Genomic DNA, 18680 nt, shown 5'->3' with positions numbered 1-18680 from the left:
GATAATTAATGGAGGACTTCTTCATTATTTGATCTTGTCCTAAGATATACCTTAAAGAAAATCACTAGTAAACATTTAAGTTTGAAAAATTAAATGTTAATGCTTCCATTTTAGAATGACAAAGCCAACTCAATAATGGTCTTTATATGTTTTGCAAATGAAACTTGCTTAAAGTTCTATTGTCTCCAAATTAGTGCATTATCTCTACTCCTTAACAGCCATGACAAGTCCTCAGATTTGTTCTCAGGAGCAAATTTGAGAATTGGCTTACAGTGATTTTCTTTAATTCTATCCCATTGATTGTAGACATAAAATTCGTGGCACTCATAGCTTCTTAAATGGATGCAATTTTTTTCTCTGTAATACATTTTTCTTTGGTAATCTTGAGGTTTTTATTATTTATTATTATTAATTTTTCTTTATTTTTTGGTGGGGGAAAGGTGGCAGAGGTAGGGTTAAGAAAAGAGGCTTCATTTGTCTTATTTAGATTTTTTGTTGTCGTTAGGGAGACAGTGTGTCTCTAAGTCCCCGTTATATAGAAATCACTAGCTGTGAAACTTGAAGCAATTCAGCTAAAATCTCTGTCCAAGGAGATTCTCTGTAGAAAGGGCTAAAAAATGAAAACTGACAGAGTTTTGATAATAAGATGTGAGAGATCTTCACAAACTATGCAGTGTTACTCAAATTGAGTCTTAACCCCTTTTGCTTACTGACTTCATTGATTTGAGAGACAAAGTACTATGAGTTTGCAGTCTAATCAAGTATACTCCTTTGTACAACAAATACAGAAAACGGTTTCTGGTACAGCAAGATACACCATAAAGAACCTGAATTCTGGTGTCAGTGTCATGAAACACGACTGGTTTCAAGTTGTGTTTTCACTATTTAATGGTTGTGTGTTTTTAACAATCTAATACACTTTAAATCCTAGTTTATTCATTTATAAAGCTAGAATAATAAACTCCATTAACTTTTTGGGATTAAGTTAGATAATGTAGAAAGTCCACAGACCATAGCATATTTTTATCATGAGCATAATTTACTCAGCGGTTTGTGTTAACAGTATGAGCATATTTTTAACAATGTGTATAAAAGCATCAGTGTGTTTATGTGAATAATATTAATGTATACAATTGTTTAACAACTAATTCTGTTTTTAATCCTGCCTTCAAAATTAAACAAATAATAGCATTGGCCACATTAAACTATAGGAAACACTCAATAATTGAATTCATATTTCCTAGAAAAAAATTTATGTATTTAATAAGAAATTATACTCCTTCAAGTTTATGCTTTAACTTTCTTTTTTCCATTTTAAGGTTTAGCAACATATCAATTCAAGTTGAATATGAATGTTGACAACTGCATTTTTACAAATAGAATATTTCTACCCAAGGAGAAAAGAGAGAAAAATTAGTTTTAGAATTTCATTATTGCTGTGGGACACAGAAATACATTTTTATGGCTATGGGATTTCATGATGAATTATTGCAAGAGTTGATTGAAAAATAATATGTGAATATACTAAGCAGGATGAGTGGTTTTAGGAAAGAAAGTATTAAAGTGATCCCCTATATGACCTGAATATTTCACTTTAGGGTTATTTTTTCATCATTTCTAAGATATTAGCATACAAAAAGTAATGAAATACACGATGAAGAAAATCAAGGCAAAGAGTTCTTTTTTAACTTTAACACTTTTATGCCATGCTCACTATGAAAAATGAACATTAATGTAAAAATTCAGTCCTTAAGATCAGTTTTTTTGGTCTGAGCTTTCTGCTATTCTAATTAAACAAAAGCTATTTTTCTTTTCTCTTTCCTCATACCATAAAATAAGTGTACGTTTTCAGCAATATTAACATTGTTTATGGGAACAATATGCATGAATAACTAATAAAATGGATTTTTTTTTAATTTTAAAGATTTTATTTATTTATTCGACAGAGATAGAGACAGCCAGCGAGAGAGGGAACACAAGCAGGGGGAGTGGGAGAGAAAGAAGCAGGCTCATAGCGGAAGAGCCTGATGTGGGGCTCGATCCCGTAATGCCGGGATCACGCCCTGAGCCGAAGGCAGACGCTTAACCACTGTGCCACCCAGGCGCCCCAATAAAATGGATTTTTAAAAGCATCTTGTGGGAACCAAATAATTTGAATTTTCCCTGAGGAATGATTACTAATTCCTTTTTTTTTTTTAATTTCCTGAAACTATATGTTGTTACTTCTCACTCACTCTACACTATCTGCCAATGTGGAACATCTAGCTTTCTTGAAATTTCATTCTACTTTTACGTAATGTGGCTCCTTTCTCATTCTTCCCCTACATCTGTGATTATGTATCACAATCTTCCTCACTAGCAGATCACTCACCATAATGTTTCTGAAGTGTACATATACCCAGCAAATATATATCATCATTCTCTTTTCATTTGTCTGTTTCATAGTTTTGGTGTTTTTATAGAATTTATTTATTTATTTGAGAGAGAGAGGGAGCACGAGCAGGGGGGAGGGGAAGAGGGAGTGGGAGAGGGAGAAGCAGACTCCTTGCTGAGTGGAGAGCCCGATGCAAGACTTGATCCCAGGACCCTGGAATCATGACCTGAGCTGAAGACAGAAGCTTAACCAGCTGAGCCACCCAGGCACCCCATAGTTTGGTTTTGTTTCTTCAATAAAGATTCATTATGGTTTCTTGGATGATCTTCTCTAATTCTTTGTCTTAATAATTATAGTTGCAATTATTTACCTACATATCATTGATTGTAGAAGTGCAATGTTTCTTGTTTATAGAATTGTTATGTTTTTAAACATTTAATTTTAATTCAGAAATTTTACAAGAATTTTATAAGAATATCTCCTTTACTTTGCCTTATATTTAGTAAACCCATTGGTCTGTAAAATCAATGCTTTGGTTATCTTGGTGATTTGGTAAATTTTCATAGTCTTGTAATTGATTTTCCAGAAAAAGAATTACATTTTAAAAAATTTAAGTCCTGTTGCTCCTTGGTCACCTGGCTCATTACTTTGTTTTCTTAATATCACAGTTTCTTTCCTGCTATCTCTTTTAACTGTAGTCACTCTTCTAATATCATGATTATTAATTTTCAGACTTTTTTCATTTAAATGCAATTCCATAAATGTCCTAAATTCTCCATCTCCCAAGTTTTGGTATGATATTGGTATAACATGACCCAGACTTCTGATTCAGTCTCATTGACCCACAGGCAAATCTGCAGAGTGTACCTGGCAAATTGGTGCTTCAGCACTCACAGGGCTGTTCTGAGAGATGGTGAAGGTTACGAAATGATGCTAAAAACAGCAGGAACTAGATAAACATGTAGCATTGATCAATAATGCACACTTTGACCATTCCTTAAGTTATTTAACATTGCTGAGATTCAATACCTTCACCTGCAAGATGAGGTCTTTGGGTTAGTAGTCCCAATGTCATTAAGTGTACGGTATGAGTCAGTGTCCCAACAGCGAAAAAAAAAAAAAAAAAGAAAAAGAAAAGTCCATATAAGATAACACAAGGAGGGTTTATTATTTTAAGCCATTTATTAAGATGTAAGTGTGTGGGAATGGTAAGTTGGTAGCAGTTGATCTGTTACCTCACCTGGGCTTAAAAGGGAACAAATAACCAGTCACTTTGCACCGAGCATTGTGATATGGTCACTCTATGGCTCTTTGCAGCAAGGAAGGTAAAATAATAAAAAAAACCAAAGGTCATTTTCTTTGACAGAATCCAAATATGAAAACTTGGAAGGGGGGGAGAAGAAAGCTGAAGAACTGAGAGTGCATCTGAGGGATGCCGTGGTTCTGCTGTGGATCTGCTCTATATACTAATATTTTTTGCGTGTAAATATTGAACTCTGTGTCTCTAGTTATGCCTCATATTCTATCTTTAACTTGACACTAACTCCAAAATATCTTAAAAAGATTTCTTAAAGTCTTCATCATGTGGATGGCACATTTTCAGGAGTGACATTGATTTTCGTGGCTATTGTATTTGCTGTTCTATATAATTTCTCCCCTTTTCTGAAACACTGTTTTATGAAGATAGTAAATTAGTCAATAAAAATATTGGTATTAATAGACAATAACATTTACATTCAGGTACAAGACAACTGAAATTGTGAACATAGTTTTCCAGTAGAAACAATTCTCTATTCTAGAAACAAAGTTAAAATTATTTTAGGTTAAGGTTTGTCATTATATTCCCTGCCATTTTTAAACCATCGAAGGTTCCAGAAGATTAAACATGCATTATGCAATGTAGTCTGCTCATCTTAGTGGTGTCATGGTACTAAAAAGAGGATCTTGAATGGATAAAATCTTTAAAAAAATCTTTATTAATAGTTAAAATTGTCTAAAGTTCTATTTTTGTGTCTAAAATTAGGGAATGGAAATCCAGGGGAAAAAAAATGATTTGAAAGAGTACAGTCAGTAGCATCAAAAAGAAAAAAACTCTCAAGAATTAAGTTATCATTTCTTAGCGTAAACATAAAATGTTAAGAATTTTATATTTGAAATGACAGGTTACTAGTAAAAATGCATTTTATTTTCTGAAAACAGACCTAGAATACTCTGAATCTAATATAGAAAGCATAGGGCGCTGAACATAACAGAATGGGCTTTTTCCAGAGCGTCATAAGTTACCAAAAGCCTGGGTCCTTTTCACAGAAAAGAAGAAAGAGAAAGAAAGAGAAAAAGGGAGAAAGAGACAAAGAGAGAGAGGAAGGAAGAGAAAGACAGTATAAGGTCTTTTTTTTGTGGGTAAAATATCACTTTACATAAAAATTATAAGATGTGGAACTTTTCTTCTGAATTGTTTTCTCCTTTAAAACACATTTTTCCTAAGAAAGTCACAAATCTCTTTTTTTTAATCTTCATATATGAGATTTGTTGTTTAACAGAAAACCATTTGCCTTTATATTTTTGTGTAAATCAGGCATTCTCATGTATTCTTGGGGATGGGTAGTGGTGATCCATTTAGCTTCTCACTTTCCACTGCCCAAGGCTCCATTCCTGGTCTGTTGTTGAATAATTGACTATAAGAAATATTGTGATTTGAGACTTAATAATAAGAGCATAGCAATGGTTAAATTTTCCTGATGGAGAAGAGATTTCTGAATACTGTCTGAGGGAGGGTTAATGGAAAAATAAGGCACCTTCCCTGCTGTGAACAACTTACACCCTTATAGTTAAAATCAATTTTAGGAAAAACATGACAGAGTTTTACCAACCATCCCTTCACCAAAAAATAAATAAATAAATAAATAAATAAATAAATAAATAAATAGTACATTTCTATCTAAAAAGATGTAGATTGTGTGAATGTTAACATGTTTCTTGCTATTTTCCCTCACCGCATTTCTTCCCATCCTGTGGTACTCAATCACAAATAATTGAATTAATTATAATTCTTCATGAATGCCATTTTCATGACATGTATTTAATTTTGTTTAAATAATATAATGATGTTTAAATAATATAATGATGTATTTTTATCTGGCACACATTCCTAAAATGCTTACAATACATAGGGCACAATTCCAAATGCTTTACAAATATCATATCATTAAATATATACAGAAGGAAGGTATTACTATTATTTACGTTTTTAGAAAGGAACCTAATATAGAGAGATTTGTGAATTTTCTGAGAATGTATAACTACTCAGCATAAACACTAAGGTTTGATCCCAGGGAGTAAGACTCTGGAGTATAATTTTAGAACTACCAAGTTGTTTCTGAACGATGATATTTTAAATGGCTGTATTACCTAATAACTAAGCCATTACTAAGTAATCTTATGAACTCCTTTTTTTTTTCTTTTTACTCCATTCCCTTATTTTTTCCCAGGAATAACCATTATGCAGAATTTGATGTTTATTATTAACCACTTTTTAAAACAGATGTATATTCACATTTTGATCTCAGACTTCTGGCCTCCAGGAACTGTTAGACATATCTTTCCTTTGGTAAGCCTCTTAGGTTAAGGAAACCTAGCAAACTAATATAGAGCTATAGTAATAATAAATATCTTTTGCTTTTGTTTCTATATCTTTATCTGTTTATATCCATCCATCCATCATGTATCTATTTTATTCATATGTCAAATAATGCCCTGCTTTCTCTGCTATTAATTTTATGTGCTATGTTCTGCTATCAACTTGACAGCTTTGTACATTATGGCCTATTAATCTTTTTTCTAAAACAAATTATTTTTTTTTGGAAATTTAACTGAACATAATCTTTGGGATGTTATAATATTCTGTCACTTTTAATATTCATTCTCTACTCTTAAACATTCTCATTTTTTTTCTATTTTAAGAAATCAAAGCTGCTTTTACTGTTTGGAAGCATTTTCCTTCATATGACCAATAATTTAAAAAAATCAATTACTATAATTTGAACTGGTGAATATGTAGTAATCTGCCATTTGATGATTATAGCATTTACAAATGAAGAAGATCTTGCCATTTGGGGAAGCTGAAGTTGATTATTTATGTAAAAGGCTTAAGTTTGATGATTAGTAATAATTGAAAGAAGGAAAGGCATAAAGAACTGATCCAGGATTATTGACGCTAACTCCTGCACCAAGCCATAGTTCTTTCCTCCTAATTCCTATCTACCATGTTTTCATTCTTTTAGTTAGTTAAATATAGTTTGTTATACAAAAGGGAAAAAGAGGGGCAGTGAACATATAGGAGCGTATTTTCTGGATCAAATGGGCTAGGGTCATGTCCTGGTTCCAGTATCCACTTCCTTTGAGACTTAGAGTAAATAAAAAAGAGATGATGGTAAAAACTACTAACTACCTTGTATAGTGATTATCACAAATTTATATCTTAGTAAGTGTTTAGCATTTGGAAGAGTGCCTGGAACATGGTAAGCACTATATAAGTATCCTGTAGTTTCAGAAATAATCTAGAATTTGGAACATAGAATTGGTAACTAGTTTTTTTGTTTTGTTTTGTTTGTTTGTTTTTTATGATTCCACTGTTTTTCCCAAAAAACACCTTTAAGATGATGACACATTTCTGGAAGCTCACCTTCTTTGCTGCACCCTTCCTTTCTGGAACTACAGAGTTGGACTAAATCTCAGTCACAAGTGGTTTCTGGCATGCATATTAAAATAGTTATCTCTGTTCTGTGTCTCTGTTTATCATCATGCACTAAAACTTATTTTCCATACTCATTATTTTTCTGATATTAATCTCACCAAACTAATAAAGTTCTCTCTCTTAAATGCTTGCTATTGGTCATTAACCCTTGAGACACATTCTTCTCTGGCTTCTAGAATGCTATTTTATTGTGGGTTGTGTTCTCTTTGGACATTAATGTACTGTTTTTCAACCACAATTTAAATATTGGTATTTCCCAGGATTATATCTTAGTACAATTTTAGGATTAATCTATATATTCTCTTTGGGTTATTTAATGGACTCACCTGTTTCTGATTTTGTATCTACTTTCTAATTCATATTTCTCACATGAGCACTACCCTAGAGCCCAGTTGCCTAATGGATATATTTATGATCTACTCACTCCTTAAATTGAACCTGTTCAAAGCTGATCTCATAGGATTTCCCCACAGACTTGAATTTTTTTTTATGTAATCCTGTTTCAGCAAATGGAGGTACAGCAATATTAATCCAGCTATATGTGGCAGAATCTGAGAAATGAACCTTGATTCTACATATTATATTCATTTCTGCTATACACCTAACTGTTCATGTTGGAAGACAATAATTTTCAGTTCTATTAACCCAATTAAAGTTCTATAAAGGTTTTTTTTTTTAATTTTTTCCATGCACAAATAACAGTGAAGTGGAAATCTTATGTATTTCCCTAACTGCTGAGATTTATAGCTAAATTTAAAGTTTGACAAACACAAACAAAAAAACAAAGAAAACCCACTTGGGTCTAACTTTTGTGATAATTCAGTTTAATGTAATTAATCAACTTTACTTATGAATTCTAGTACATAATAATTCAGATTTTTTTCATCATGTCTGTAATGAAATTTTTCAGTTAACCAGTTTTTGAGGACTAAAAGAAAGGGAGTGAGTACTTCAAAACAAGGATTTGTTGCTAAAAATACTTAATTTTTTGTTAATTTGAAAAGGGCTTTCAGTGAAACCATTAAATGTTTAAAGAACCACATGCTATAGCAAATGACCATACACATTGTGATTGCCAGTATTTAAACACAGTACCTTCATAGTATTAAAGATTATATTGAATCTTCCTTTAATCTTTAGATTATATCATTGTGCTGTAAGGAGTTTTCAGTGACCATATCTCACTAGTTTAGTCTTAAAACATCCAAACAATATACATTTCTAAGTATATTTCTTATTATTCACAAAAATATTAAGTGGGTCATAAATACCTCAATAAACAAGTTAAAAGATGTTTAATCTGTTAGGAATAAAAAAATCCAGTGTTGCTGTTCTCTGGATGTTACAACTATAGTGCTATGCTGTGACATTCTTCTTGAAGGAGAAATACATAGAAATTTTCACATAAAGAATAATTAATAGTAATTTGGTTTAAAATTCAATGTATTATCTTTTTCTGGGCTTAGTCATGTTTATTGCTGGTCACAGAAAAAAAAAAAAAAAAGTCCCCCCAAAAAAGAAAAACTGTCATGAACCTTAAATAACAGAATAATGTTTTAGAGCATTGAGACTAGTTCTTTACTTCCATCTAATCAGAGGTTTGTATGATGACTGCTTACCTGTTTGTTTTTCCCCCTTTGTGCATTTTTACCTGCTCCAAATTGATATTCGGACTTGTTTACCTGATTTACAGATTATGCATTTACCATTCTCCTGGGAATATGCTTTTACCTCTCTCCTGTGTTGGATTTGGGTTGTATGTTTCATGTATTTGTTCTTTATTTGCTTTCTTGTTTCGATGGAGACTAATTTGTAGCCTCTTCTTCAGAGAGGATATATGTGGGCAGTCAATTTTTCAGATCTTGAATATTTGACAATGTCTTTAATTTCCCTGACACTTGACTAATGTTTGGGTATAGAATTCTAGGCTAGAAAATAAGCTTTTACAGAACTTTGAAAGCGTTATTCCAATGACTCCAACATCCAAGTTTGTTAATGAAAATTCCAAAGTTAGAATTATTCACACTCCTTATACATGTATTCTTTACTACGATTTTCCCTGAGAAAGTCCCACAGACTTTTCTCTGATCTCTTTGTCTCTAGTGTTCTGAAATAATAATCATGAGATTCTATTTAATTACTTTTCTAGGCATCAGGTGAGTTCTTTCTTTCTGGTAACTTTTTACTTTTAATTTTGGAAAGTTGCCTTTAATTATTTTTTGACGATTTTCTCCGTTCTTATATTCCCTATTTTTACTTCTGGAACTACTGAAATTTTAAGGAATTATTTCATGTAAGTAGAATTGAATCTCTGTGTCCTCTGTGCTGCTTAGGTTTCTGCTTAATTGGGTGAGCTAAACCAGTTAGAATTCCATTTCACTTCGCAGTTTCCAAAGAACTACTGTTGTACCACCCTCTCCTTTTCTCCTAGTGCTCTCAGTTCAAATGGCTTATGTCTTTGGGTTTTTGTTTGTTTGTTTGTTGTTTTGCTTTTTTGTTTCCTTGTTTATTTTTTTTTTGAGACATAACACTCTACCTATTTTTAAAAACGATTTATTTATTAATTTATTATTTATTATTTATTTATTTATTTGAGAGAGAGAGTACACATGAACTGGGGGAGGGGCGGAGGGAGAGAATTTCAAGCAGACTCCCCACAGAGTGAGGAGTCCAATGGGGGCTGGGGGTGGGGGATGGAGTGGGAGCTCCATCTCACCACTCTGAGATCATGACCTGAGATGAAATTAGAAGTTGGACACTTAACCATTTGAGCCACCCAGGTGCCCCTCGTCACTCTACTTTTAGTCTTTTGTTTGTTTCCTTTGCTGTGCAAAGGCTTTTTATCATGATATAGTCCCAATAATTCATTTTTGCCTTTGTTTTCCTTCCCTCTGGCGATGTGTCTAGCAACAAGTTGCTATGACCAAGGTCACAGAGGTTGCTACCTGTGTTCTTCTGTGGGATTTTGATGGATTCTTGTTTCACATTTAGGTCTTTCAACCATTTTGAATTTATTTTCGTGTGTGGTGTAAGGAAATGGTCCAGCTTCATTCTTCAGCATGTGGCTGTCCCAACTTTTCTGACATCATATGTTGAAGAGACTGGTTTTTTTTTCCATTGGATATTATTTCCTGCTTTGTAGAAGATTAGTTGACCATAGCGTCGAGTGTCCATTTCTGGGTTCTCTTACTCTAATATTTCTTAATGATACATTACATTTCCATTTAGATTAATTTTTTCCTAAAACTTGTATCATCATATTTACAGCACCATATGATATAGTTAGTTTTGGAAATGAAATCTTTTATTTGGCTAGAAAAGTTATCAAATATGAGAATAAAATGAACACGAGTATCTTGACAGAAAAATATCTTTCAAGACAGAAAGGTATAGATTTGACTGAATAGGAAAAAAGATCCAAAGAGATAATGTCAAAATTTACTTGTCAAAATTTACTCATTTACGTGGTTTCAGAGCTCCCATAATAAAAGCCTATATAACCCCATAACCACATCCTCACACTTACATTTATTTTTTTTCTGAGCTCTATACCCATTACATTCAAGAAGGATTAGGCATGTAGTACATTTTGTGGTCATATTATGGACACTTTTATTTTGGCTTGGTAATTCTTAGTCCGTTATAGCTGATTAATCAAAAATGAAAAAGGGACATAGGATTAATTAAAATCAGTGCATTGATCTTCAATAATTCTTCATTATAGTTTCACTTAAGGGCAACAGTCCTTAACACATCTTGAGGGAGGGACAAGAATAATATAATAGGCATTTTTTATTGAAATCAAGGTTTTAATGGTAGATGGAAGACATAGCCAAATGGTTAAAGGTTTTCTTATTTCAATGAAGAGACCTGATATTTCTAAAGTATAATGTGGATTGTGGATCAAAGGATCATACCTCATTAAACAATTTGGACTGTTGATATTAAAAATGAAAAGGATATCTTATTTTTACAGTGCTCACCATTTTTGAAAACACATTTTAAAATCATTTTCTCATACCAATATAAAATAATTCTGTATGTAAAATACATTAGTATATCTATTCCCATACAAGAGGAGTGTAAGACTTAAGAGAGCTAGGTAATTTGACCATTAATGAAAGTATGAATCATTAGGGCCTGGACTAAAAAAATGGCTAATGTGCTATAAGTTCCTTACTCTTTATAACAGTCACTTTTGGAATCGTATTTTTAGGAATTATATAAAAAATTAAAACGTCATTTGTCTATGATGGAATAAAGATGTAACTATAAATCAAGCGAGGATACACTTCTTAATATGCTAATTTTGTATATGATTAACATAAGTAAACATTGTTCACATTTTAAAAAGCAATACTTTGTTAAAGAGGTTGCAGTTTGTTTCTCTCAATAGGCATTTCAAACATGAATATTGAATTAATCCATTCTAATAATCCTCCTGTCTTCTGCTTTACATGTATTTGTGAATATTGCTACTGCTGCCAATGATGCAAAATAAACCTAATTTTGAGGCCATGGTATCTTTTGTCTCTTTGGGGCCTCAAAGGACAATCTTCAAGGATTGCAATATATTATTTTAAAAAAGAAATTAGAGTATATTTTTCATTAAAAACAATACAAAGATGGAAGTATACAAAAATTCCTTGCTAAAAAAATTGGTTCATTGAATCAAATAGGCAAACAGGCAAAGGTTTCACATTTCTAAAGTCTGTTTAAGGAAGGTACCATTTAATAGTGACTTGGAAAGCTGTAATTATATGATAACTGTGTCTCCCTGTGGACCTGGACAGTTGTTTACTAGTAAGAGTCTAACCTTGCCATCCACAGTGATTTCCAATTTTATCTCTAACTGAGGGAGAGGTGAATGAAAGACTCCATTTCAAAGTTGTTCTTCGGCTGCCTGGATGATAACTCATATGTATTGATTTTGCCTCACAGAGAACTGTTCCTTCTTTCAAGCATTCCTCCATTTTGTAGATCTATGAAAACTTAGAAAATTAAAAATCTTGGTTCAAAACTGTCTTTTCTCATAACCTATCGGAAGCATAAGTTGCTTTGCCTATAAGTGAAATTAATAGAATTTACTTATTATATTTTGAAATCATTGTGAAGTTCAAATATTTTATACAAATATACTTTATAAGCCTTAAAGTACTCTAAAACACAAAACAGTAACTGCAGTAATAATGCAGTTTTGAAAATGTGCTGATGATTTCTTTTAGGGCTTTAGGACTTTAATATTCTACAGGCCTAAAGAACACTAGACTTTGAAATAAATATAATAGTAGCCTTTCATATATAACAGAGACAGAAGCCCCAGAGTTTGGCCTTAAGTAAATTGCTGCTGATTATAGAGTAAGAGGCGAAGATCCTCACCAAATCCCATGCAATTTTCAACTCTTCACTAAATCTAGTTACCTAAATTGCTTTCATGGGTTTTTCATAAATGTTCTCTCTTAATATTATGTTGTTTGAATTTTGGAGATATATTTAACATTATGCCTTGTATACCGAAGGAAAAATTAAGAAGCAACAATAGAAAAGTCACAAAAACTTACCAGATATGCCATCTGACAAAGGTTATATACTGGGTATCTTTGTAGTTTATGAGAACTTTGCTGAGGCTCTTCCACAGTAACCAACTTTTTGTCTGCTAGAGGTATTGCCACCATCCTGATTTCAAGACCCTAGAATCAGTATTCTTCTAAAATGAAGCAGTTGAGTAATAGTACGGTTGGGTTAAAATAATAGCTTTAATTGTCTTTCTTCAAAGAACAGTAATTTCTGAGTATTGCACTAATTTTCTGTTGTAATTAAAGATTTAATTGTGGTACTTTAATGAGGAAGAGAATTTTTTGATACCATATATAATGTAATCAGTTAAACTGCAGATACAGAAGTTATACCGTCTAGATATAATTTGATGCTTGATTAATCTTACATAATTTTGGTAATCTTTTTGTATTGCATGTATTAGTCTAGGATGCATCCCAAATAATTTACGAATTTTGTATCTGAACCTTATCTTAACCTTGATGCCTCCTCTAACACCACTACTAGAGCAGAGACTAGAAATGTAGTTGTATTCAGGTAGTTTGTCAGGAAATGATCCTAGGAAACAGGAGTGGGTTCTGAGGATAGAGAAATAGAAGAAAGAAAGCCACTGTTTTCGAGTTCTTCACCATTGTGGGCAAATGTGACTTGATCCTTTCAGACACTTGAGAGGAGCAATGTTGAATGCAGCTTAGAATTTTCTGCCTGCATGATGGAACAGGAGATCTTCTATTCAAGGTCAGTAGTTGGCCTATAGCAGAGCTAACTGCCTCACATCTTCAGGTTGTACTTGTCTTAAGTGCCTAAAGGATTGTTCTATGCACTCCTAAGCTTTTAAATAAGAAAAGTGCTAGGACAGTTCAGCTGTGATGATGTGTGAGGTGCTGTCATGCTGTACCTGGGAATTATTGCAGCAGTGGCAAAAACAAAAAGTGAAAGGGAATATGGGGCAGAGTACATGGCATTATTATATAAGGGATGTGGTGTGATGCAAAAATCACAGATACCCTATCACATGATAAGTTTCTAAAGGATACAAGGCCAGTTGTAATCAGCTTTGTAATTTAGCAAAGATCTCACCACTTACATGCGGATTATTATTTCCTAAATTCTACTCCCTATACTTTTTTCAGATTAAGATTTCTGTCACAGCATTCTGATCACTGCTTAGAGATCTTGCATGTGTTTTCTTTAAAACAAGATAAAAGTTAATCTCCTTAGCCTGGCATTCAACTTGCTTAAAAAAGTGGTTCTCATATACTTTCCCAACCTATTTCCAACTCCTTAGTCACTTACCTCCCTTTTCCTTTACTTTTCCTATACATTCCAAACGACTCAATTCAAATATTACATTCTCCACCAAACTGACATAATACCTTGTATGTGTTGGGAAAATAGAAGGCATTATCATGAGTGCATCTTGAGAAAACAATTTAATTTCAGTATCTTCCTCGTGGAGAGTAAATGATATTTTCTGAAACTTTAGTAAATGCAGCAGAACAATAGGGAAAGTACTGTTTCTCTTCTTCTGATCCATTATTCTGTCTTTCTAGTACTTATTACCATCACTGTCTTTTTCCAGGTACTTATAGTTTAGATAATGGTTGTGGGTTTCATTGATATTTCTCTTTCAAAGAAATTCTAACAACTTTCTTGCTAAGTTATTTCAAATAACAAATGCATTAATATTATGTAAACTGTGCAGAACAGGGTTCATTAATGTTCCTGATACCTTTGGTTGAAAAACATAGATTTTCAATGAAATAATGAGATTTGCCCATGCAAATTGGAGAACCAACATTTTATGTAGGCAGTTTAGATGTGGCTCATGAGTATTTCAATCTTATAAATAAAGAATAAGGAAAAAATACTTCGCTGGTCTATGAGGACTTCAGAGTGCTTGGTCCACTGACTTCATATTTCACATAACATAGCCTTGGATCGAGGGATCAGCATTCAGCAAAGTAAATGAAGAATGGGTGAATGACTACAGGATACACTGGTCCTAGCTATAAGTTGAGGTGTCAGCTTGTGTAATTATACCTTGTGAGAATTGGGCATCATCCTCGAGGAGATAGTGCACAATCCAAAGCGATAAAATTATATTGTTTCTTGATCCCAGTCAGTAGAATGCATGGATCCAAGAACCAAGAAAAGAAAGTAACAGCGACCTTGCTTACTCTCATTCCCATTCATGCTTGGGAATTTGTCCTCCTCTCCCCATCCCCCATGCAAATCTAGGAAATGCTAACTATAGGTCTTGGTTCTAGAGGAGGAACACTTTCATCAGGGGGGGCTTAAGGGTTCCATTTAATTTTAATCATGGTAATCTTAGGTTCCTTGCAGCAGGAGAAGAGCAGTCACAGAAAGGAGTCACCATCTCCTAGCTATGTTAAATGGTAAATAAACAGTATAATAACTGATAATTAGGCAGTGGTAGAGATGCTGTTAACAATATTATCTTTAGTGACAAGGTGATTCATGGGGAGTGGGTCTTTTAACTTACCTATGCACTTTGAACATTAGGTGGACAAGTGCAGCAGTTACAGTCTTGCAAGGGCAAGTGACAGTTCTGAGGATCTGTGTCTGAGTCATACCACTGGTATAGTCATCTGGTCTTACATAATCTAGCGTAGGTACTGACTAAGGGTGAAAGGAACTTCTAATGAAGAAGATCTAGAGTAATGGAGGAAGATGACTAGTACCAACAAAGGCACCAAGACTAGAGGCGGGGCAGGGACACCGATTTATCCTACTCTCCTTACTTTTTTGAGTTTACCCAGAAAATGAAAGCAACAAGAACCCTCAAGAGTTGTTCCCAGGTGGATGACTGTATTATATGCAGTAAATGGGTCCTAAGTGGGCAATAGGTAGAATCTGGTAGATGCTGTGTTTTTCTTTTTTTAAAGAGTTTATTTGTCAGAGAGAGAGAGAGAGAGAGAGAGAGAGAGAGAACACAACCAGGGGGAGCGGGGAGGCAGAGGGAGAAGCAGGCTCCCTGCTGAGCAAGGAGCCGGATGCAAGACTCGATCCTAGGACCCTGGGATCATGACCTGAGCCGAAGGCAGACACTTAACTGATTGAGCCACCCAGGCGTTCCGATGCTGTATTTTCCCACAAAGATCTTCCCTAAGGACTGAGGCACTTCCCCCAACATCAGAAAGGGTGTGTGTTTATGGCACACAGCTGAGTCCTTCCCCTGGAATTGCCCTTTACAGCCTTACCCACAGTTAAATTGTCTCCCCAGAAATAGCCAACATCCAATAACTAGTCCACTCCCTCCCTCCCTCATAGATGTTGTTGCCCAGAGCACTCTAAGTAAACATCCTTTAGGTAAATCATTATCTCAGAGACTATTTCGCAGGAGCACAAACTAAGACAAGCTGCTTTCAAAAAAATGCTTGCAGTACCTAGTCATACTTGGCATATATTCATTTCAGAGTTAGAAATAATTCTCTCTCCTGTACACACACTTAAAATGATCCATATCATTTTCATGATTATATTCCAACAATCTCTAAATGATGCAATGCAAGTCTCTCTTAATAGTTATAGCCTCGTTCTATAATTAAGGGGTTGAATATTGGATACTATTCCCTATATGTACATTCTTACATATAGTTTATCTGTCTTCTACCTACACTTTACTTGTTTAACCAATTTATACTTGTCTGTTAGGTATCAGCTCCAGTGTCACCTCCTTTAAAAGTCTTTCCCTAACTTTTATTCTGATTTAAATATATCCTATGTACTGAAAACTATTGTGAATACTTCTGTAATAGTATTTTAAACATTATAGGACTAACGTACTGTTGTTACCCTGGTGTGAAATGCACTCCTTAAGGCCAGGGACGAAATCAGAAAGAGAGAGAAAGTAATTATATGCTTGTGGGCTCTGGAATTGAACTGCCTTTAATCTGTTGTGAGGAATAAGAGACTTAACAGTGTAATTTCAATTCACATAAACCAAATCTGTACTTCCAGAACCTCGCTTAATGCCTCTCAAACAAATGGTTATTTGTTGAAGAGATAAATCACTAAATAAATAACTGGTTGATTGAAGAAAGAGTAGACTAAAGACAAAACAGTGAAGTAATAATATTTCCAATTATAGTCATATTTCCATAAGACTAATATGTTTATAAAAATATTTAATCTTCATATTAGCTTTTTGGGTTAGATACTATTATTGCCATTTACTAGCTAAAGAAATGAATTTCAAGGGTTCCAAAAGTTATAGTGTGCATAAGGCCCTAATGGAATTATCTTTCAATTCTAATTATTGCATAGGTTGATAGAGAGATAGGGGTGTGTGTGTTTCAAAGGACAGTGAGTTTAAGGAGCTATGCAGAGTGAGAGGTAAAAGTGGCAGGAATATTGGCTGTGGCAAGGGGAATAGAAAAAAAGAAATGACTCCAAGTGTATGCTGAAGGCAGACTCATTCAGCAGGACCTATTGGCTAGTTAGCTACCAGAGGAAAAGGCTATGGACTAATCAATGACAATAGCACATTTTTAGCCTGGGAGAATTGGAGAACGGTGGTTCAATGAACAGAACTACAAAAATCAAGGCTTGGAGTTGGTAAAAAAAGAAAATAAAAAATTATGTATACAATGCTGATTTTAAGGTCATTTCAGGACCTCCCAATGGAAATTCAGGGCAAGAGTTCTGGGGAGATGAGAAATAACATTGATATGTAACATTAATATACTACCTATTAATGTTAAAAATTTTTAAATTTGTATTTTGGAAGTTTTGACCATGAAATTTATAAGGCATTTTGTTGGCTTCAAGTCAAAGATGGTCAGTGCACTGAAAGGAAAGCAGGTTGGAGCCAGGCCTGTAATTGTGGCCTTTTTCATTTGAAATAATAATAGATGGTACACAAGCAGTATATCTACACTGACTGCAAAAAACCCATAATGTATGAGTGAGTTTGAGTGTAAATATTTTTTAACCTAACGAAAGAGTAAAATAAGTTGATTTTTAAATCATCTGTCGCCTATTGGCATTTTCTAGAATCATGCATCATCTGACCTGAATCAAAATCATTATTATTTGGAATTGCAATATATAAAGCATAACCAACTTTTCAAAGAAAAAAAATATACCAGCCACAATATAAATAAGGAAAACTTGCATTTTTCTTTTCCCTTTTGGCTTCCTCATAAATCTGTATTTTAATACTAATAAAATGAATCAAAATAGTCTGTGTTCCTTTTTGAAAAGATTACCTTGTTGAAGTTCACTTCAGCCTTGTGGTTCCCTTTAATATCATATGGAACAATGTTATTTATATAGTTCATTTCATTCATATGACACATGCATCCTCTACACACAAACTATACATAGGAATAAAATGAAATATGCTACTTACTCAATGTGTACAGCCACATGACAGTTTTTCAGAAAGAAAAACAAAAATCTTACTTTCCCCCCAAAATAATATAACTGTTCAAAAGAAAAGACTTAAAAATGTGTGGGAGCTGTTTTTCAGTAACAGCAATTCCCTTCTACCCCATAGTGATCTGAAATTATGTTTCTCAATAAGGTTGATTCCACATTGCCCCGCAAAGTTCCAGAGATGATCAGTAGCAGAATCCAGTGATGACAATGGGCTTGTCGTAGGCACTTACGACTCCCACAGGGCAACCTTCTCCACTCCTACTGAACTTTACCAATAGTGCCAGCCAGCTTGGTAAGAATTATAACTGACTTTTTGATTACATTTTTAGTTAGTTACATTTTTAGTCAGCACATCACTGTTCTCTCTACATTTTTACAGATAGGCAGATTTATATTTTAAAATAGTATTGCTTAGAGATGAAGAACACAGTTGGTGGTTTCAAACAGACCTGGGTTTTCTACTTACCAGCTCTAAAACCTTGGACTTCTGTTCACCATTACAAGCCAAAATTTCCTAAGTAATATAATAGTAATGATAAATTGTCTGCCCAATAGAATTGTTGTGATGATTAAAAGTAATTGCTTCTGTAA

This window comes from Ursus arctos, unplaced genomic scaffold (genome assembly GCF_023065955.2).
Source record: "Ursus arctos isolate Adak ecotype North America unplaced genomic scaffold, UrsArc2.0 scaffold_18, whole genome shotgun sequence".
NCBI lineage: Eukaryota > Metazoa > Chordata > Mammalia > Carnivora > Ursidae > Ursus > Ursus arctos.
This window is presented reverse-complemented; position numbering follows the sequence as displayed.